This window comes from Dermacentor albipictus, chromosome 2 (genome assembly GCF_038994185.2).
Source record: "Dermacentor albipictus isolate Rhodes 1998 colony chromosome 2, USDA_Dalb.pri_finalv2, whole genome shotgun sequence".
Taxonomy (NCBI): Eukaryota; Metazoa; Arthropoda; class Arachnida; order Ixodida; family Ixodidae; genus Dermacentor; species Dermacentor albipictus.
The window spans coordinates 51,258,832-51,281,222 of NC_091822.1; the positions used below are offsets into that span (position 1 = coordinate 51,258,832).

At 47.3% G+C, this 22,391-nt stretch overlaps 1 long non-coding RNA gene across 1 annotated transcript in view; it reads left to right on the plus strand.

The window, feature by feature from the left end:
- Positions 1 to 22,391, plus strand: part of LOC135904320 (uncharacterized) — a 115,050-nt gene that overhangs the window by 37,569 nt on the left and 55,090 nt on the right. The window contains exons 2-3 of the long non-coding RNA XR_010565094.2: positions 13,801 to 13,944; positions 20,019 to 21,194. This is a non-coding gene — a long non-coding RNA (uncharacterized lncRNA). The remainder of the gene's footprint in view (positions 1 to 13,800; positions 13,945 to 20,018; positions 21,195 to 22,391) is intronic.

Genomic DNA, 22,391 nt, shown 5'->3' on the forward strand with positions numbered 1-22,391 from the left:
ATCAAGCATTAACTCTTACACAGATGAGAGAAAAGTCTGGAATAGAGTTAAGAAAGTTAACGGGCAACAAACGTATTCCTTACCTTTAGTAAACAGCCACGGAGAAAGCCTGGAAGATCAAGCCAACTCTCTTGGTGCACATTTTGAACACATATCGAGCTCCTCGCACTACTCCGAAACCTTCCTAAAGAACAAAACGCGAATAGAACAGCAAAAGTTAGAAAGAAAATGTGCTAAAAGTGTGGCGTACAACGAACCCTTCTCCATAGCAGAACTGCAGGCAGCACTGAACTGTTGTAATACATCCTCACCAGGTTCAGACCGCATAATATATGAGATGTTGAAACAACTACCCCCCGGAACACAAAAAACCCTCCTTTACCTCTACAACGCTATATGGTTTTCCGGCGAGATCCCCTCTGTTTGGAAAGAGGCTATTACAATCCCAATTCTAAAGCACGGAAAGGATCCTTCCTCCGTATCAAGTTACAGACCCATAGCATTAACAAGTTGCCTCTGCAAAGTTTTCGAAAAAATGGTACACTGTCGCTTACTACACTTCCTCGAAACAAACAAATTGCTCGACCCATACCAGTGTGGGTTTCGGGAGGGTCGATCCACCAATGACCATCTCATACGTATCGAGGCACGTATCCGTGAAGCTTTTGTTCATAAGCAGTTTTTCGTATCAATATTCCTAGATATGGAGAAAGCATATGACACTACGTGGCGGTTTGGTATATTGAGAGACCTCTCACAGTTAGGTATACATGGTAATACGTTCAATGTTATCGAAAGTTATCTGTCCAAACGCACATTCCGTGTTCGAGTGGGCAACGTTCTGTCACGAAAATTTGTACAGGAAACTGGAGTGCCGCAGGGCGGGGTGCTCAGCTGCACGCTCTTTATAGTAAAAATGAATTCTCTTCGTCTACACATACCACGTAACATCTTCTATTCAACATATGTTGACGATGTGCAGATAGGATTTCAATCAACTTCTCTCGCAATCTGCGAGCGACAGGTCCAGCTTGCTCTTAACAATGTCCCCAAATGGGCGGATGAGAACGGGTTCAGGCTGAACCCACAAAAAAGCTCCTGTGTCGTTTTCTCTAGAAAAAGAGGCCTGCATCCTGATCCTGAAATTGTGTTGCATGATGAGCGTCTGCCTGTAAACAAGGAACATAAATTTTTAGGCATAATTTTAGACGCGAAATTAACCTTTATACAGCACATAAAGTATCTTAAAAACAAATGTATGAAAACAATGAATATCTTAAAGCTGCTGTCACGCACAACCTGGGGCAGTGATAGAAAATGTCTTATGAACTTATATAAAAGCCTCATACGCACACGGCTAGACTATGGAGCCATAGTTTACCAGTCGGCTACACCAACTGCTCTGAAGATGCTAGACCCTGTCCACCACTTAGGAATTCGCCTGTCCACAGGCGCCTTCAGAACAAGCCCAATGGAAAGCCTGTACGTTGAATCGGATGAATGGTCACTTCAACTGCAGAGAACATATTCGTCTTTTATGTATTTTCTGAGAGTGAACGCAAACAGTGAGCACCGCGCGTATTCCACTATAAATGATTTGTTCAGTTCTCAACTTTTCCGCAACCGGCCCACAGTGGCAAAGCCCTTCTCACTACGTATTAGAGACATAGCTGAAGAAACAAGGGTTGCACTGCTTGAATACCACCTTATGCCCCCGGTTATACGGCCCCCGCCCTGGCAGTGGCAACCTATACACTGTGATACATCTTCCGTAGCTGTCACAAAGCGCGCGCCTGTCGCGCATATCCGAATGCACTTCCTCGAATTGCAGCACAAATACTCCTGTCCTGAATTCTTTACAGACGCATCGAAGTGTTATTCTGGCGTGTCTTACGCAGCGGTCGGTCCATCCTTTTCGGATTCCGGTGTATTGAATCCTAGCACAAGTATTTTCACAGCAGAGGCCTATGCGATATTGGCCGCCGTTAAACACATTAAAGAATTTAATATCCAAAAGTCAGTTATATGCACAGATTCTTTGAGCGTCGTAAACGCTTTGAAAAGTGTCAAAAAATATCAAAACCCTGTCATTGTATCTCTTTACTTAGCATTACTTACCACCTATGCGTCGAAGCAGCATATCGTCGTATGCTGGGTGCCGGGGCACCGAGAGATAGAGGGAAACGTGTTGGCTGACCAGCTAGCCACATCCGTCCACACGAGCGCTTCCAACACTTCCACGACTGTCCCTGTAATGGACCTCAAGCCATCAATAAGAAAAAAAGCTAAGGGCTTTCTGGCAGCGCTTGTGGGACAAGGAAACAGAAAATAAACTACACGTTATCAAGCCGTATCTTGGCAACAGGCCCCCGGTATCAAAGAACCGCCACACAGAAGTAACACTTTGCAGACTCAGGATAGGACACACATACAGCACACACGCATACCTCTTGTCCAGTGGCGATCCACCCACGTGTGATAAATGTGGTGAGCCACTTACCGTGCTTCACATCCTGATACAATGCAGGGAATTAGACACAAATAGGAAAAAGCATTTTCCATTCCCACATCGGCAGCGAATTCCACTTCATCCTCAAATGTTCATAGGTATAGAACCTCTTTTTAAATATCAGTCGGTGTTCGAATTTTTAAAAGATGTACGTAGTTTTCATGTTATATCACCAGGAAATCCGTAGCACAGCCTCTTAACTGAGGTTTCTGCTGCGGTAACTGCATTTGAGCCCAAAGGCTGGCGGTAACCCAGCCTTTGGGCTCAAAGGCCTTCCGGAGGCATAGGAGCTATTTCCATGTTCTTGCATTTTAGCGTCATGATCACTTATCAAGCGTACTATACCCATAGACAACTACATATGTCACTATCATAATTTTATACTATATATCATTTTACGCTTCTATGATACGCAATGATTTTAGGCCACTTTACAGCCATGTTACATCCCACCATCGAAACTCACAAATCAGCGCTTAACAACACATAATTAGTCATGGCGCTCTTTGGCCATCCCTGGTCCTTGCGCCACTAAACAATACACAATCATTCATTCATTTGAAACTGGGGACACCGCTTCCGCTATGAGAAATCAGGAAAGTGGGCGGCGAAAATTAACAAAAAACGCCAGCTGGTCGTTATGGTAAATTATGACAGAATATTATATGACAACATTTGTTTTCTGTTACTTTTCTTTGCCATCAGTGAACAGAAAACTATGTCTTTTTTGCTTTCTTTATTCTTTATGTTCGTGTGAAAAGTCGGCAATTGTTGGTTTGACGCACCTTGGCTACTTTATTGGCTATTAATTAAAGCTTTAGCCGCAGTTGGCAATTCGTTTTTCCACTTTACGGAATTTGTCGGCTTCTTTTGTTCTCCCGAAGACCTGGCACCGCTGGCTTCATTCTACGTTTGGTCCCCATTCAAAGAAGTTCCTTTTTCTGCTGCCTTTCGCGGCTCGGCCGCTGGCCTACTCCGTTGGCCCCGCGTTCGGCCACCCCGTCGAGGCAACTACTACTTATGGAAATACAACAACTGGCGACGAGTTGAACCTTTTTCACTTACCGGCCATGGTTGCTCATAGGCTATGATGTTGTGCTGCCGAGCACGAGTTCGCGGGTTCGAATCCTGGCCCCGTCGGCTGCATTTCGATGGGGCGAAATGCGAAAACAGCCGTGCAGTTAGGTGCACGTTAAAGAGCCCTAGGTGGTCGAAATTTTCGGAGTCCTCCACTACGGGGTGCCTCATAATCAGAAAGTGGTCTTGACATGTAAAACCTCTTAAATTTTGTAATCTTTCTTTTAATTCTGCGGCGTACTACTGCAAGCATGGACGACACCCTTCCCGCTACGTCTATTGCTCCTTTGTTGTTATGGCCATGGTGTTCGCGCCACCACCGCTTCTTTTCCTTCCTTCGGCATGTACACCTGCAGGACCATGGTTTCCAAACGTTTCTACTGATGGCCGGACTTGATGATTTACCGGAACAGAGAAAGAATTCCCTTTTGCTGTCGAACTTGGGCTTCGAGGACCAACGTCTTTTGTACGACTTAACGTCGCAAGCGGACCCCGCCACAATACAGTTCCAGGGTATTCCACCTACTGGATAAGCACTACGAAGACAACAGCCTCGTTCATCAAATTAGGAGACCGGCGGCAGTAACCGGGAGAGCCCTTCTAAGACTGGTACTTCGCTACATCGCTTGACTCTAGCCTGCGCGTGCGGAACTTGGCACGACGCTCCTCAACTAAATCCTGCAGGGAGTCATGTCGACAAGCACGCATGAGAAGCCTCTTTATGAGGGTCCATCGCTGACGGTCAAGAAAACCGAAGAAATTGGGCGAAGCGTCAAAGAAGTTCACAATGAACAAGAAGTATCGACCGGTATTCAGTGCAGCGCGTTCCTTCTCAGCGAGAATATGTCGTCGTTATCCGTAGCGTCCCTTCCCGGGCGCTCAAGGTGGCGGTCGTCGCCAAGCTCCTTCCTCGACCAGACGGTTTCAAGATAGCGCCCGACAACATGGAGGGAAGTTGCGAACGCGAGAAGCCGGCCAACATTGCGCTGGCAAGAATTTCGCAGGGGCAGCCAAGACGCCACTGTCTGCTGTTAGAGATACGGATCAATTCGGCACATAGCCTCCGATCCAGGCTGTCCGGCCAGGAATGTCGCATGTCGCACTTGCACGAAACTGGGACATTACGCGAAACATTGGCGTTCACGGAACCGTGCACATCGACAGTCTCCTGTAAGAGCTCGGCTGATTTCTTCGTCTGCTGAAGCAGGGTCAGCAGCCCTTCTGTGCTGAGCTCACAGGCACCCAGTCCCCGTACGGCAATTATTCACATCCAAGTGTTCGTTGCCATCATTCCGGTCAAGTTGCTCGTCGACACGGGAGCTGCAGATTGCCTGGTGAACATCGGCTTGTACCAGGAGCATTTTCAAGCTTTTTCGTTGTCCGCTCCAAGTCTCCGGCTCAAAAATTAATCACAGCAAGAAATATTACGAACAAGACGATTCTGTGTTGTGTGGTGGTCAAGTACCTCAATACAGCTGCAAGGATGACCTTCCATGTCATGGATCAAGGCACTTCCATGCTGTGCCTACATGCCATCCAAGCCCTGCGAATGAACATACAGGGATCTTCGCTCATTTATCACCAAGAGCCAGGAGCTCCGGCTGATCTAGACGCCGTCATCGCCTATGCACCAAATTGGTCCAGATGAATTTTCTTATCTATTCTAACAACTGAGAGCTTCATTAATGAAATGACGCAGCTGTAACACTCCGGCCTCTACACCTGGTGCTCGGCGAGCAAGTTTCAGCTGTACTGCATCAACAGAAAACACCTGAGATCATCGAATGGGTCCCAGTATCCGAGTGGATTTCACCGCTCGTCGTGCTTCGGAAGAATGGCAATTCCTTTCGAATTTGCGGCCATTTCTGGGGACCCAACGCGGCCATAGTGGTCAACGCTTTTCAGCTACCGAGAGCTGATCAACTGTCGCATCGACTTGCCGCTGTTTTCAAAAGTAAGTTCGATATATAATCTACCTATCATCAGGTACTGTAAGCCATGAAAAGCCGAGAGCTAACTACTTTCATTACCAATGACGGTCTTTTCTGCTTTAAGCGAGTATGTTTCGATTTGGCATCTACGCCATCCGCCTTTCGGCAGATCATGCCATCGGTCCTAAAAGGCTGTCCGGGTATATTACGCTAGCTCGACCAAGTTCTTGTTTGGTGTCACATTTAATTCATCATGACAGAAATTTGCAAATGGTCTTTTCCAGAATAAGCGATGCAGGCATGCAGTTGAACCATAAGTGTGTATTCAGTGTCCGAGAACTAACTATTTTGGGGACATAAAATTTCTGCAGACAGCATTTCGCCGGTGGGCAACATAATCAAGGCAATTCTTGTGACTCTGCAGCCAAATGACAAGGCGCTACTTTTATGTCCGGTCTCGGGATATCATGCAAAATTTATTTTGCAATATGCTGACTTGGTAGAACCACTAAGGAGCCTTCTAAGGCAAGCACAAGCTTTCGTCTGGGATCAGGATACTGAGTCTGTTAAGCATGACCTGTTTCGCGCCCTGTAGGGCGCATGTTTCAATCAAACGTACCCATTGTTGTTACAGTTGGTCCTTCAGATGTTGGTTTGGAAGCTGTCCTTCAGGAAAAATGCTGAAATTAACTCTTTACAGTGGTTCTTGCATATCATAATGTAGCCCCCAGAACTACGGTACTACGGTACGAACATGAAGCATTACCCTGCTTATAGTTTTGCTTGTAAAAATTGGCATGTACACTTATGCGGTCGTCGGTTTCCGCTTCGAACGGATCACCGTGCTCGTGTTGCATTGTTGTCTTACAAAGATTCTGGCCAGTGTCCTCTAAGAGTTTCTGGGTGGTGTACTCGACTCTTTCAATACAACTTTCACAGAGTAGTGCAAGCGCGATCAAAATTTAGTAGCTGATGCATTTTCGTGCCATCCTGTTCTTCCTGAGTATGAAATAACTCTATAGGAGGAGATAGTGTGCTTAGTTTCAGTGTGGGTAAAAAAGGCAGAGTTTCAGATAGCAACACTGGCTGATTCAGTGTTTCAGGCTTTAAGAGAAATGATAGTAAATGGTTAGAGAAGGGCTGCAGAGCTGCTGCCAAAATTCCAGGCACATGCATCCTTACAGTTCTAATTATCGTACGTGGATAACCATATCTGAAGAAAGCGTATTGTTTCACCAGCTTCGTTGCACCAGAAACTTCTGTCCTTTGCGCATGAGTGTTATTTGGGCACCACTTAACAGAAATCTCAGGCTTTGAGACACTTACTCAGGCTTTGAGGCACGTCTCACATGGATAGACAGGTTGAGGAACTTCCGAGAAACTGCTTTGCTTGACAACAAGCAAATAAGTTTTCAAAATATTTTTTCCTCCACTTCAACCTTTGAAATGTTGTCTTCCCCATGAGCAAAATTAGGATTAGACAGAAGAGGTCGTTTAGATCGTGCTCCACATTATGCACATTTTGCCTTTGTCATAGTTCACTATCATTCCAAGTGGCCTGAAGTTACCTTTATGTCTTCGGTCACATCCGAAGCTATCATCTGCTCTCATTTCTCTATTCAGTGGAGAAGGGTTTCCCCAATGCCATTGTGTCTGACAATGGACCATAATTTGTTTCTGCTGATTTGAAAACTTCCTCAAATAAAGAGGCATCAGGCATTTCCTGTCTTCCCTTTACTATCCGAAGGCAAACGGCCATGTACAGATTCAACCGCGTCCGCAAAGAAATCGTATAGATTGACATGTTGAAACAAGGACACCTTAGGTCTGCAGTGTTGGAATAGAGGACACTCTATAGGTTTCTCCACATGCGGCTACATGTGTTTCTTCTGCTATGCTACTCTGTAGTCTCCAACTGAGAACTTAACTCGATGTCGCAAACATGCCTCCGACTCATTCGGAATGTGCTTCTCCTCAGTTGCCCAAGGAAGCGCAAGGACGAGTGCTACAAAACAAGAAAATGTTAAAATGTTCGTAAAACGCCGTCGGGCAACAAAATTCCCTCAGTTTCGTTCAGAAGATTTTGTCCGAGTACGCAGCTCGGGAAACTCTTGCGCAAAATACTTAGGTCCATTGAACATTAACCGCGGGATAGGAACAAATAATTTCTAGCTTGAAAACAGCAACTGTTGGAATGCTGCCAAACTTGTGAGGTACGAGAGGATTCGCTTACGAGCTTAGATGAAAGGAGCAATTCTCATGACTACCCCTATCTTGAGAGTTTCCCGGCTGCTCTTCCAGTTCCTACTGGTACAGGTTCTCTGACTTTAAACACTTCATGTTTACCTCCTGTTTCCACCCCGCGCCAGGTTCATCGCCTGCAGAAGAATCTGCTTGCTTTCCGTCTGTTCTACCGTCCAAAGACAGGACTCCTGAAGGAACTCAGTACAGCGATACTCAGAATCCCAGCTCAACTACGAGTACTAAGTGTTCTAGTCCTACTCAATAACAGAATCAGTTCTCCGTAGGTCTACACGAAGTAGACTAACCCCGTTGCCGCTTAACGATTATGTGTTTAAATTGCTCTACGCTTTGGTTTGCTCAGGAACGTCCGTTTCACAATACTCTATCAAACAGTTTCTTTACAGTACATGCATTACTGGTGAGATCGTTTGTTTTGCCATAGCGTTTTACCACAACATTGCTGCGTGCAGCATTTAAGGAGGAGGAGGATGGAACTTTATTATTGCAGATACCGTTGCGTGGTTTATTCCTGGGCGGTTCCCTCTGACAGGGCTCCACTGGCGTTGGCGGCTCGCCGGGCCTGGTCGAGGGTCGCCAGCTGGCTTCCCAGGTCCAGTTCGGAGAATCTCGCCTCCCAAGACCACGTAGTGAGTGTGTGTGCTACGATTCGTGGCGACATTGCGTCATCCGGACGCTCGGTGCATTGGTACGTTATGTGCGCGAGTGTCGCTGTATGGTTGCTACACTAGGGACATGTCCGGGATGTATGTCTGTCTGGGGAGACTGCGTGTAGACGAGACAAGTGTGGGTATGTGTTCGTATGCAGGCGGCGCACGTCCTTGCCGGGAGTTTACTGAAAGCTTTGTGTGGGGGAGCGTATTGTCTTCTTTCGAGGCATTGGTCCTGTAGTATTTGTCGACTTGTGGTTAACAACTCGTGGGTCGCTCTTCAGTCTGTCGAGGGCTGAAGAACCCTGTGGTCTGCCGCTCGGCTAGTGAGACCTCGAGCTGCGCAGTCCGCCTCTTCGTTGGCCCGCAAACTTTCGTGCCCGGGGCACCAGACGATACCGTGGGTCAATTCTAGTGAGCGGCCCAGGATTCGAATGACTTTTATAGGGAATGTTCCATTCATGTATAAATGACAAGCCACTTGTGAGTCCGTAAGGACGCGGGCGGACCTTCCCTTGCTCTCGGCGTCGCGAAGTGCGAGAGCGATCGCTGCTGCTCCTGCGCTGCATGTGGTGCAGATGGAGGCAAAGGCTACAAGGTTCCCCTGATTGACGACGGCGATTGTGTATTTGGGCCCACGACGTGGTGACGAGGGATACGGGCTAGCATCCGTGTAGTATGTATCTGGGTCTCTGAAACAGCGTTTGTACAACATGCGGGCACTCGCTGCTCTTCTCTCTTGATTGTGGGTGGGGTGCATGTTCTTGGGGATAGGGTCTACTACAATGTTCTCTCTAATGTGATTAGGCAGGAGTTGTGTTTCTTCTTTGCAGGACTGGGATGTCAACGGGTACCCTAGCCGTTGAAGGTGCCTTGCCTGTTGTGTCTTGTTGAGGCGCTCCCTCTGCGCTATGAGCGTGGCACTTGCTAGCTCCTCAAACGTGTTGTATACCCCTAGCGCTAGTAATTTGTTTGTGCTTGTGCTTAACGGTAGCTGCAAGGCCGTTTTGTACGCCGTTCTTATAAGAGTGTCCATTTGCTCTGTCTCGCTTTTGCGCTTGACTTGATACGGCAGTGCGTGCGTGACATGGCTGAAGACGAGGGCTTTACTAGTGTTATGGTTTGGTCCTCTGTGAAACCATCTTTGCTGCGCGCTACTCTGGCGATAAGTGACGCGACACGACGAAAAGGCTGAATTCGCGTTATTGTTCCGGCATCTACAGGGAACGCTGGAATACCGCGAACGCCTAAATATAACCGGGGATTTTAATGCAAAGCACAACACGGGCTACTTGAAAGCAGACACCAAGGGCACCAAGCTCTTAGAAGCCACAGAGCGCCACGAATACACACTAATTACTGTACGAGGTACACCTACTCGAATAGGAAACAGCGCCAGCAAGGACATGGCCCGTGACCTCACCATCACCAACGATACCGTGGGAACAAGCTGGAGGTTCCTAGAAGACTCGCTTGGTAGTGATCACTACATTATCGAAATCAGCATCATTTAAGAAATTTTGTACACGAGTGAATCTCTTTTGCGCTCTACAGAGAGTTATTCCTCCTATACGAATTCGGCTCTTATGCCAAGAATATATTTTCTTAGATAATGGTTACGCAAATAGCAGCTTCGAAAACAAGGATTTTCCTGCCGCATAAACGTGCACTACGCACACCCCCAAGTCAACTATGGCAAACGAGCTTCATACAAATTCGGCTCTTTATGCCAAAAATGTCTGTTACATAACACTAAGGTCACATAGTATCCTTCAAAAGTGGGGATTTCTTTCAACATTCCCGCAACATAAACGTGTCATAAGCACACTGCCACGTGAACAACTGCCGCGTCAACGACGGTCAGGGACCCTCACTCTCAAACCAGGCTCATAGGGAATGAGCAGTGCATCCTTGTTATCCGAGTCACATAACACATTGTTTTTCACATTGTTCACATTGTCCTTCTGTTGCGTTGAGTGCTCATATTGCGTGAATTCGTATTTAATGTTGTATTTTCAATACGCATGCCCTATTTGAGTTCGCATCTTTACCTTATGTAAACAGTGTTGTGTGCAATATATTCCTTGTTCATTTCTCGGTATTACGTTTCGTGCGTTCCTTTAGGAAAGCGTATAGGGGAAACCAAAAATGTCCAATGTCAAACACTGTTGCGTTGAATATGTCTGTGATAACATAGACCTGTCCGCGAACTAAAGAAACAAAAATATGATGCTTGCTGCTTTTCTTTCTATAATGACGCCCATAGCATACTGCTCCGTCAAGGACGTGTGAGTAATACTGTCAGTTCACTATTCACATTGAGTGTTACCTTGTTTAAGGTGTTGTGCGGTCAAAAGCGTTTAATATTCACAACTGACTGCACGTAGAGTGCCTCATCAGTATAGCATTTACTTTACAATTGTCCATTTACTTTATTTTGTAATGTTAGGGGTTCACTCAGAAAAAAAATCGTTCACCGTGTAACGCATGCTATACCTGGTCTTCATATCTAAGACATTTGTTTGACTTTTAGTACTTCAAGACGATGGGCAAAACGAGAGCAAGGTAAAAGCGGGAGCCAACGTTTCGACAAGTCCACTTGTCGAAATGTTGACTCCCGCTTTTACCTTGTTTACGTTTTGCCCCTCGTTTGGATTCCATCTCCCGTCTTCCCCGTATTTTCCCTGGTTATTTAGTACTTGTTTCATAAGCGAAATAGCAGTCCACTCTTCTTATAGGGGATAGATGATGTATTATAAAGGCGATTGATGTCATATCTTCAGTTTAAGTTTCGATTTGTTCTGACTGCTAGCGCCACGTCACGTTCAATCTGGTAAGTGCACTGTGCCGTGTTCCCCTTCCTATTTCTGTAAATGAAGGTTCAGCTGGTGTTGCACTCTTGTAACACAAAAAGGCGAGAGCCTGCGGAAAATTTCCAAGCCTCGTTTTCTCGCTGTCTTGTCTCAGCCAGTTTTTGCTGCGCGCGTCGTCACTCGGCTTCATCCGCTCATTGTTCCCGTTGTTTTTCCGCGTCTCGCTTCCGCAGTTCGGGATTGCTTCGGAATTGCTTCGGAATGACCATGGGCAGGTTGCAAGTGCTAGGCGGCGCCCCGTCTTTCCGACCCCTAGCGCCATCTGACGAATAGTTGCGCGAATGTGGTAGGATTACTCACGGCGTCAGCAGCCCGCACTGCGTGTTTGGCGTGCTGTCAAACGATAGCGATGGCGCGAAACAGCGTGCCGATATTAATTTAGCCGGGTTTCGGGGAATTACAAGATCATAGCTTTTTTCGTGAAAGGAATTTAGGGAAAGGAAGTCGTCTATTTGAAGTGGGGCACGTCTACGACGTGAGGGAAGTGTTGAACTCGCACTGATCGGAAGCGACTGCTAGGTTTATTCCGCAAACGAAAAATAATGCACCAGCGAGATGCGTGAAGCTCAGCGTAATTTACTTCGTTATCTACGGTGTGGACGCATAAAATTGCAGGCGAAATTGATTCTTGAAGATGGGCGACAGCAAACAAATCCTAGCGGGGAGCTGCGATTGCCGTGCTCGCATCGCAGGGAAGTGCAAGGACGCCGCGGTAGTTTCCGTGTACATACAGGACGGCAAATACGAATCCAAAACATCTCATCCAGGAACGTGGAGCGTACGAACGACTCGTAAGACCTACCAGAGGTATTCTAACGTTGCTCTCCCCAAACACAAAAAAGGGGATGAACTTATCAGTTGTGTAAGACTACGCTGAGAAAATATTTTCGCCCAAGTTACTGTAAGTGCGATACTTTTATGTTGCGATTTTTTAGTGCGTGCAAAGGAGGTTCCAATAAACCACGTTGTCAAAAATTTTGGTGATCTCATCTGCACCTTCGTTGATATGCTGCCATGGGCGCAGAAGAGTGTATGCCAGCTCAGCCGGCTGCAACCCCTCCTCAAATCTCTCAGCAAGCCCTAGCGCTGTTTGAATATGGAAGAGGATTGGGAAAGAGTTCCACGGCTTTTCTGCGGTACAGTGTAGGAACAAACTACTTTGTTTGATGCATATCCTGGTACGTACTGCAGGCAGTGGCGTAGCAAGGGGGGGGGGGGGGTGGGCTCCGGGTGCGAGGGGCCAGTGGGGGGGGGGGGGGGGGCGTCATATACGTCTGGAGACACTCAGAAATTGTTGATGTCCTCGCCTTCCTCCAATAAACCCGGGGGAGGGGGGGGTACAGAAGACCTATGGGCCCCGGGTGCCAGACGACCTAGCTACGCCACTTACTGTAGGTGTCCCGTTGCTGCCATCATTGCTGTAAAAGCAAAGAATTCAGCGTTATAACGCACTTGGCATAACGCCGGAACTTAAAACAGCTTATGCCGTCGGACGAGCGCTATCCAGTGTTGACGCCGTTCTGCTTCATACGGTCGGCTTGGAAACCTGTAAAACTTTGCTCCTCGTGAGCTGGTGTACGTGCTGTTGCAGCCCACTACTCAACAGCTCGGGTTGCACTTCGGCATTGCTCACAAAAGGCAACCGCTACGCGCGAAACAGTGCACATACAGGCTTTCCGAACGCAAGCGGGCCGGTCGTATCCTGCCGGTTCTGCGCTCGCCGCCGCGAGGGGCGCCCTAGTAGGCGCGGGAACTACGTTCGCAACCTGCCTATAGGCAGTCGCACTCTTGTTCGTGTACAATTTTCGCTTGTGTGTTCGTCACCTTCACTACAGCGGGACAATATATCACTAAAGCAATGTCAGCAAAGCCACCGGGCTGGTAATTGTATAGTCCTCTTGTAAGCTGTCTTTAAACAGCACCTAAGCAGCCGACACATTCAGCCAGTGTGGCCTGCTGTCGCTAAGTCCCACCATAGCGCCTACGAGATTTCTCATCGCGCCGCACTCATCCGCGGAGGCCGTCTTATCTCGGCGGTCATGCTAACAAGCCGTGAGTTCTGGGTCATGCGTCACTTGTGGCGAGTGATAATAGCGGCATTTCTTCGGTTATTGTATCAAAAATGGCCGTATTCGTACGTAAGATTCTTTACGCTTACACCATCTTAAACTGCGCTTTCTACGCGGTCAACATGTTATTTCAGTTGGCCTGAAGGGTTCTGTGTGCTTTGTATGTTGATCTATGGCAAAATAAATGCACCAAGTGCATGTCGACGAAAAGAATAATTTATTACAAAGAAAATTAGTGCATTCACTGGCACTATACTGCTGGTCAGCATTCGGTGCTACAAAAGCGACCGTTATTGGCAATATAGCGCCGAAGAACGTGATACATGGGATACCGTAGACAAAAAACGCTGTTCTTAGATATGACCTGTACCAATTACAAAATGACTTCAAATGACAATTCTTTATTGATGCCTTCCTATTGCCTTTCAGGTCTCGTCGTTTCGTTGCTCCAGCGCTTCCTGAGCATTTTCCAAATTTCCCTGCTTGGCAGCATTCTTCTCTGGACAAGTCTCATGCTGTCGGCATTTGCGCCTAACGTGGGGGTCATGACTGTACTTTTTGGAGGTCTTCACGGTAGGTGTTTGAAATCAACTACCTGCATACTATATGCAAAAGGTACTCAATCGGTTTTATACCGTAGTGCGAGCAATAGCACTTGAATAGACTTAACATACTGGTCAGAAACGGCTGAGACACTTTCGTTGGTAAATAAGGAAACGCATGCGCTGAAGTGAATTTTTTATGTTGAATTTTGTACCTTTCTGTAGAATTTTAATAAAAAGTTCGGTGGCACAAATACGGGGAAAATGAGATGCTAGATGGCGTCAGCTAGCACCGGAATACAGAAACTATGCTCATATTACGAACTGTTTATTTAAACTGAGCTGTCCCCTTACCAGAAATAAATTAAAAAAATAAAGCCTGGGTGTCGCACGTGCCGAAATCCGATCTCATTATGAGGCTGAACATATAGTCGAGTTCTTCAATGTGCACCTAAATCTTGCTCCAAGAGCGTTTTTTTTTAAATTTAATTTCGCCCTCACCGAAATGCGGCCGTGCGCGACTACAATCTGACCTGCAATCTCGAGCATAGCAGCGCAACGTCATAGCCACTGCAATAGCACGGCTGGTAAGGGAATAATTACAACTGTATCATAGAGAATGAAGACCAGCGTGAACTGACGAGGACGAGGTGAACAGGCGAGACACACAAGGCGCTGACTTACAACTACGTTTATTTTTGGAAGTAAACGAAATGTACTGCATACATATGTCACCCGAAAATGAACAAACAGGCACAATGAGCACGTGCACAGGGTCTGCGCTTAATCCGAACTGATTGTTTCTCTAAAGCGGGGCAGCCCGCTGCCTATAGCGTACGGCGCGCTGCCCGCATGCTGCCCGCGAGAGGATATTTAGCGGCTCGCAGCCGTGTTTCCCCCTGAGGATCTTGACACTGTGCACATGAGAATTTTTACATTTACAATATGAATTATATATTTAAATTTGCGCCCGTCTGCAAGTAAACAGCTCGGAGCAGAAAAGAAAACATCTCGCGGGAGACCTGTCGATGTTAAATGTAATGGTTGGTTTATGTAGAACTTCGGCTTTTTTAGATGGCAACGACTCGCTGGTTATACGAAAGGCGGCGTGAGCTATCTTGCAGCGCTTGCAGTTTCCAGATGGCCCTATTGAAAAATAAGCGTGCTGCCAAAGAAGAGAAATATCGCACAGAAATGCCGGAAATTCAAAGTGAACCTGAATGCAGGTATTTCTATTGTTGAAATTGCGGCAAGTTGCATTTATCCACTGTGTCGAATTCCCCTTAAGTACAGAATGAGTACAACGTTAGACGCCCCTTCGAGCCAAAGGACTCACGTGAATTCGGCGATCTTTCGGACGCTGACAGCAAGACGAGCGCAGCGAGCTTAAACCGGAAGTCGCATGCGCAGCAACGTACCTTTACGAAAGTAAATAATGCATACTGTGGCAGCTCCGGGGGCGCCCTTCCAAATATCCCAGCTTTTCGTTGGGATATTTTGGGATAGTGACTGGTTGGGATGGTGACTTCACAAAAGAGTGCCTTGCAGCACGATGTGGCACGAGAAGCTGACTTCTTAAGGTCTCAGCTTGCCAAGAATGACGGTACAGTGACGTGTGCCTAATATTGCAGAAGTCTTAACAAAACAACTTCAAGCGCCCTGCAGCAAGCACGCCTATTACCCTCTAGCTCTGGACGAGTGCAGGCATCAAATACTTCACCCAGTTGCTTGTTTATAGCAGGAGTCTGGATAGAACTTGCAGAACTGTGTTCAATGTACAGATGAACTTCGGGGGAAGAGAAAAGCAAGGAAGTCAAAAACGTCCTCGAGGAATTCAATACTTCAACAACTCAACAGTCGTCAAGTGCCATGCATTCGGGTGGGTTGAAGCTTAGAACATTTAGCGGCTGCTTGTAGGTAGTGGAAAGCGACCACGTCGACATGTCATGTCACACGGAATCCCATTGTTTAAGCTGTAGGAATGTTTTAATCCCTACTTGACGCTTTAAGACGACACCATTAGTTTCTGATGCGACGAAGCGAAAGGCATTCCGGAGATTGAAGACGAAGAGTCCTTATGGGACCTAGCCTTGTCCACTGATGTCGCTTGTCATCTTAATACGCTCAAGACAGCTCTGCAGGGAAAGGTTCATCTTATTCCTCACACATTGAGTGCCATATTCGTCTTCTAAGAGAATCTGCGCATATTCGTATCACACCTTACATGCGGCACCATAGAGGACTTTCTTACCTGCAAGAAGCTCGTTCCTGCTGGAGAGAAGCAGAGGTGGTGGTGGTGCGTTGTAGGAACAGGCGGGTTTAGCTTGGCGATCGAGCCCTGAAATCGCTCCGCCCGAGCGTCTCTTAAAGTATCACTGTGGTGTTTCACCCCATTACCACCAGACCAGTCTATCTTATGAATGTACAAGGAGACGTGAAGTTTCTTCGCGAAGGTCAGTAAGCGCCACCTAAGCTAGCATGTGCGGCAGAGTTCCAGAAATGTTTCAAGTCATTCAAAGAGGAGAATTAGCGCTACCACATTTTTCGCGATGGATACATCGTGACACCGGAATACTGTGACTCCACAGTCAGCTAGAGCTCATCGACCTGCAGTGTTTGCCGGAGCTGAACCGCCTGCTCCGGGAGCAGCGCTTTCTTCGTTTCTGAAACGCTGATAATCAAGAATACAGAAAAATAGCTAACAATACATTGGAAGTAGCGTCTCTTCGGAAGCACCGACATCTGGGGGCACACGTTCTTTTTGATTATTCTTAAGAAGAGCCGCCTGCCACCTTCGATGGACGATACAATGCAAAGTGTGCTGAGAACGACAACAAGTGCGAGTACACCAAGCATCCAATGCCTTTCTGGAAGCCAAAGATGCAATGTTTTCCATTCACGGGGAGCCCATGGGACGCTCAGAAAAGCTGATTTTGCCCTTTGATATTATTGAATTTGTCAGCCCTGCTCGAAAGATACGCACCAAGAAATCCTTTTCAGTCTGTATCAGGAACGCCGTGCTTACACACGCGTCATCCAATTTATCTATCTTTGCTGCTTCGACTATTGTCCTATTGCCAAAATAACGGCTAAGCACTGTGGTACTGTCAAAACGTGGTACGCATCCAAAAACTCGGCGATGATTTCTAAATGCCCGGAAATGCTTTAGTTCTGTCACACTAGCGCTCTTCTGCTCCTCCCATTATGAGAATGTCTGTTTCACTTGTACGTGGTTTGACACTCTAAAGGGAACAAAATAAACTGCGTTGCCTGTGCACTGAACAAAGAGGCTGAGGCGCTGCGTAGAACTGGCGACCACCACCGCATTTACGCGCCTGCAAAGGAACGTCCCTTACTTTTGGTACGATCCTAGAGACCTAAATTTTGTATAGCCTAGTAGCGCGAATGTCAGCCGCAATACTATTCTCGACACCAGGTGTTACCTTCTGGTGAGGACTGCGGGAGCGAGGAATAAGTGACTGCATCTGCAGTGTGTGTTACAATAGTGTTGTGTTTTTTAACGTGTTCATGACGTTTGTGCTGAGGTGTTTGCTTTTGACGTATTTTTATTGCGTCTGCTGAACGGAATGTGCAAATATTATTCGTCCGAGTGGCACTGTGCCGTCGTTGGCTACATCAACAACCAGCGAACGAGGAAGCTGCTCGTGCAAGAGCCCTGCGATCCGTCTTCAGATCGACACGACATGTTTGTATTTGTGTGTAGTACATTCGCTGCACAAGTTTCCCGGGGCGTCTAAAAAACAACTGTATAAGATAACGGCTTTACATAGAGTAGACTTCATGCCCAGTAAGCCTGCTCTGGTAGATATTCGTTTTGTGGTCGAAGCAACGCGATCGCCTGTGTCTTGCCTTCCCGCGCTCCGGGCCTGTGATAACACTCTAGCAATGCCGTTTACGACCTCTCGATTCCTGAATTTTTGATGCGCTCGGTTGGTTTTGTAGACGGAAAGCCACAGAGGTGAACCCATACCAAAAAATCTAAGTGCTCTTCCACTCTCTGAAGAAGCATGACCAGCGAAACTGTGTATGTGGGCCTCTTAATGGCCATCTGCATCTCCGCCGGGGCTCGGCCCGGCATTGCACTATCTTCGGAATCGGCCCACGTATGGGGAGTGCTGAACGCCTGCTTCACCTCCGCCGCGGGTCGGCCCGCCATTGCACTATCTCCGGGATCGGCCCACGTATGGGGGCAGACAGACAGACAGCGAACTTTATTTAATCCTGAGGAGCTACTGTCAAGACCTCCTAACGGGAGGCCATTGTAGCCGCTGGCCGCGCCCAATGTCTTTTTTTTTTGCTTACCATGCCAACAACACCAAAATTTCATTGGACGGTAGAGGTACACAATTTCGCTGTAAAACTGCGTTTTGAATACGAAAAGACGGTAAGCATAGAGCGTTCAGATGCGCGTGTAGACTTCGTAACTAGGGCAGCGATTGTTCAGGTTGCGGCAAGTTAACAAGACTGCACGGAAAGTGACGGTTATCGGGTCCTGTGTTTCTCATGCACTTGAATGAGTCGCATTTGAGCACTTGTGCGCAGAAACAGGGCTACGCACGCATTAGTGTCTCACTTGCTTTTCTTTCTTTCGCGCAGTGTGCTGGTGCTTAATTGCTATCAATGTGCTATACTCACACTCCGCTACACGAGAAACACGTTCAGTCGTTCCTAACAGAGCTTGTGGCCTCTTCAGCGATGTTGTACGTCGATATGCAAATTATTGTGTGCTCGCTACTGACTGCGAGGAGAGAATATGATTACTCGCGTGTTACTGGCTGCACCCTCGATATACAATATAACACTTCTATCTCGTGCACACTGCACTGGTCTACTAATTACTTAAGTTGCTAAGTGTGTCCGTTGCGAGTGTGAAGTAAATGCTGCTCAATCTTGCTTCGTATAAGAGTCGCATGTAAGCCCACATGATCTATAGTTTTCCCTATGTGCATCCGTCGTGCAGAGCATAGAAAATAGCTTTACAGTAACGACATCGTTCATAGTAAGCTAATAGCACACGGTAATCGAGACTACAAAGCATGCAGGGTGAAAATGCAGCACAAATTATATATTACGGTAGAGTGCGGTACAAATATCATATCGGCTTTTAAAATGCACCGACAATTACAATTCTCCTTAAGGCGAATTTTCTGCGCAGTTCTTAAGGTGTTTTGAATTCGCGATGTATTGTGGCAAATAATTCACTTCTGTACGGTTGCGTCCTGTGGCGCCCGTGGCGCTGAGCCACTGCTCGGGCAGTGCGTTTAGCAGCAGGGGCAGGCGAAGCATTTCCACTAGTTGCGTCGTGAAGTAGCGCATGCGCAGTGAGTCTGAAGCCCGCACCAACGCTTTGTTTCCATAAAGTGGCTATTTGGGTGCTTTGGTAAGACATGACAAAAATTTCAAGCGAACAAACAGACGAGGACGGTGAAAGTGGAGTGAGATACACGACCGCTACATCTATCTCCATTTCACTGTCCTCGTCTGGTCGTGCACTTGGTTTTTGTTTCCATATATGGTATCCGTGGACACGCTCGGCGCATGCCTGGTCGCTGCCGTGGAGCGCGTCTCCTGCACCACTCCGCTTTCCGGCTCACCAGTTCGCCAAGCTTTTCCTCCGCTTTCCTCCTCAACTCCTCCCCAGCTTTCCACCTCGTGCCGTCCACTCTCGGCGTCTTTAACCCCCGCTGTGCTCGTTCGCTCAGTTACGCCGAGGGACACCGACCCTCAACGCAGGAACGGGCCCCTAAGAGCTGCGATCTAAAAATAAATGCTATATATAGCGTCAGAGCGCGGGTAAAAACTATTCCCGAAACCCCGTTAAGGCATGCCTCATTATGAGGTCATGGATGTGGCACACAAAATTCAGGAATTATTTTTATTTGATGGCTTCGAGCATATGCTCTTCTGGATGCCATTGAATTAGGCTGCATTGACAACTTGTCTGTCAAACAGGTAACCACCACGTTTCCGTATGTTCATGACCAGCTGCACATGATGAAAATGTGTTTAGCTGATCTCAACTACTTGCGTCACCTTCGTAGCGTCCTACACTAAATTTATATTTCGATTTTGTTCTTTTCGTAGGCTTGGGCATCGGATTCATGGAGAATACGATGGCGGTGACTGTAGCGACCTCGTTCCTGGAGCATCAGTCTGTCGCAATGGGTTTGAAAGACGGCGGGCGCACCTTGGCTGTTCTTGTTTTCCCCACCATTGTATCCCGTTTAAATTCAGTATACGGCGTCCGCAGCACGCTGGCACTTTGTGGAGCGCTTCTTATGCACGTAACAGCGCTAGTGCTAGTGCTGCGGTGCTGTCCGGTTAGGGAACGACTGTATTTTGGCCACACTAATACCGAAACTAGGAGTGGCGTGACACCTAGGTCAATAGGAAGTAGGCGCCATTACAAAGGATCATTCCATGGAAACACGAGCACAACAAACGTAACAACTAAGAATTATATGTCCTGTAAAAACTTTGACAGAGCGTCTACAGGCCAGGAAAATAATGTTGTGGCTAAGCCGATTCCACATAGCGAAATAAACATATACGCTGAGAAGAAAGACACTGGCGGCACCTCATCAGCACCAGCAAACACTACCATAAAAGGCAGCATGAATCCCGTGACCTCACAAGCACCTGATTGCGGGCCAGGCTTTGCTAATATTTTCCCGCCGCAAGCTGTGAACACGCCTCTGAAGAATAATCCAATTTCTTCGTTGACAAGCAACGTTGAAAGAGTGCGCTGTGATGAAAACAAAAAGACGGCCTTTCCGTCAGCAAGCAAAGCCGGACTGCTCCTTTTACTTACTGACCCAAGGTTTTACGTACTCGTGTTCCAAAATTCAGTGACGAATTACTCAGCAATTACATTTAGAACGATATTAGTCGACTATGCAAGGGACAAGGGTGTACCGTTGGCTCATGCCGAGCTGGTGGGAACATACTGCGCGGCCACCGACCTACTTGTAGGCCACATTGCACTGCCATACCTCTCCGACCGCGGTTTTGTGAACCGAACCTTGCTTGCGTCGCTAACGTTTGCCCTTCTCTCTGCAGCAATGTTTGCGGTAACCGTTTCTCAAGGTCTAGTATCTTTCCTCGGCGTATTTTCAGTATTGTCCCTATTCCTGGCGGGGACTTCGTCATTCTCGCCATTGTTGATCACCGGTTATCTTGGTCCTTGCCGGGTTCCCCTAACCTGGGGTGCCTCAGGACTTGTGACAAGTCCTCTGCTCTTGGCGACACCCGTAATAACTGGTAAGTGCGGTCTGTTTTGTTCCTTTCTGGTGGTGCTTTATCTTACGACTAACGGTGCTCTGAATGTTACGATTTCGAACTTCTGAAAGGTTTAGAACCTTAGCAGCATTTAGCCTTCCCATCCCGTTAATTTTTAAAAATGCTCTACCGAACAAATTCTGTATTCAACGATCGAAACAAATTTGTGTGTCAATAAGGGGCGAAATTTGCCTATTCTGGCACCTGCTATGGCAGCTTATTTCAAATGCAAACCGAGACAGAATGCTTTCATCGAAATAGCGGTAAAGCCGAACATAGTGCAAGGCCTAGCTTGCACTAGGCCTTGCATACTTCGATGGCTCGTCATCCTAATATTCCGGAACCCAACATCAGCCCGGGAGAAGCCACTCTCCTCGACAAAGGCATAACGTATGTACGAGATAACGAAGGCAGAAGCTTGTTCCCTCCTGCACGCAAACGTATGCTCCAAATACGCACCAGGTGACGACCTCTAGCCCGTGTAGCACAAGCTGCGATGGGACCTCATGAATTGCCTTAGTTTGCGCAAAGGCCAGTAGCGTCCCACCTCTGCCAGAAAATAATCTCACCTTTGTAGTCATGGCCATATCATAGTCATTTCATAGTTTCTGACATTGGTATGGCTGTTCAGCTGTTTGCCTCAACCCGGCAGCATCTCACAGCCTGTATTAAAAGACAGCAGAAGCTCGTGGTACACAGCACCCAGGCGAAGATACCACAGACGCACTCTAATTGGTAGAGCTACTCCGGCTATGCTCTTTACAACACGAAGTTCAAGCATTTGTCGCAGCCCCGGTACTCAAATTTCCGCCACTGAAACGAATACTCCATCTGTCATCACACTCGGCATCCATAAAATGTTTGTCTGGGATTTTATGTGCACGAATGAATTATGAGGCACGTCGTGTTGGTAGACTCGGGAATAATTTTGACCAGGTGGATTTTTTTAACACGCACCAAACTTAAGTACACGAGTGCTTCTTCATTTCGTTCGCCCCCATCAAACTGCGGCGGTCGCGGCGGCCAAGATGCCCGGATTAAACCATGCGAGAAATGCAAGCTTTATCACTCCGTCAACATATACATGCAACCACCACTCTCAAAACACCAACTCCAGTCACGAACTCCATGTTTTATCCTGTACATTCGCCCAACTCGATAACAAATAAAGGCCGCCAC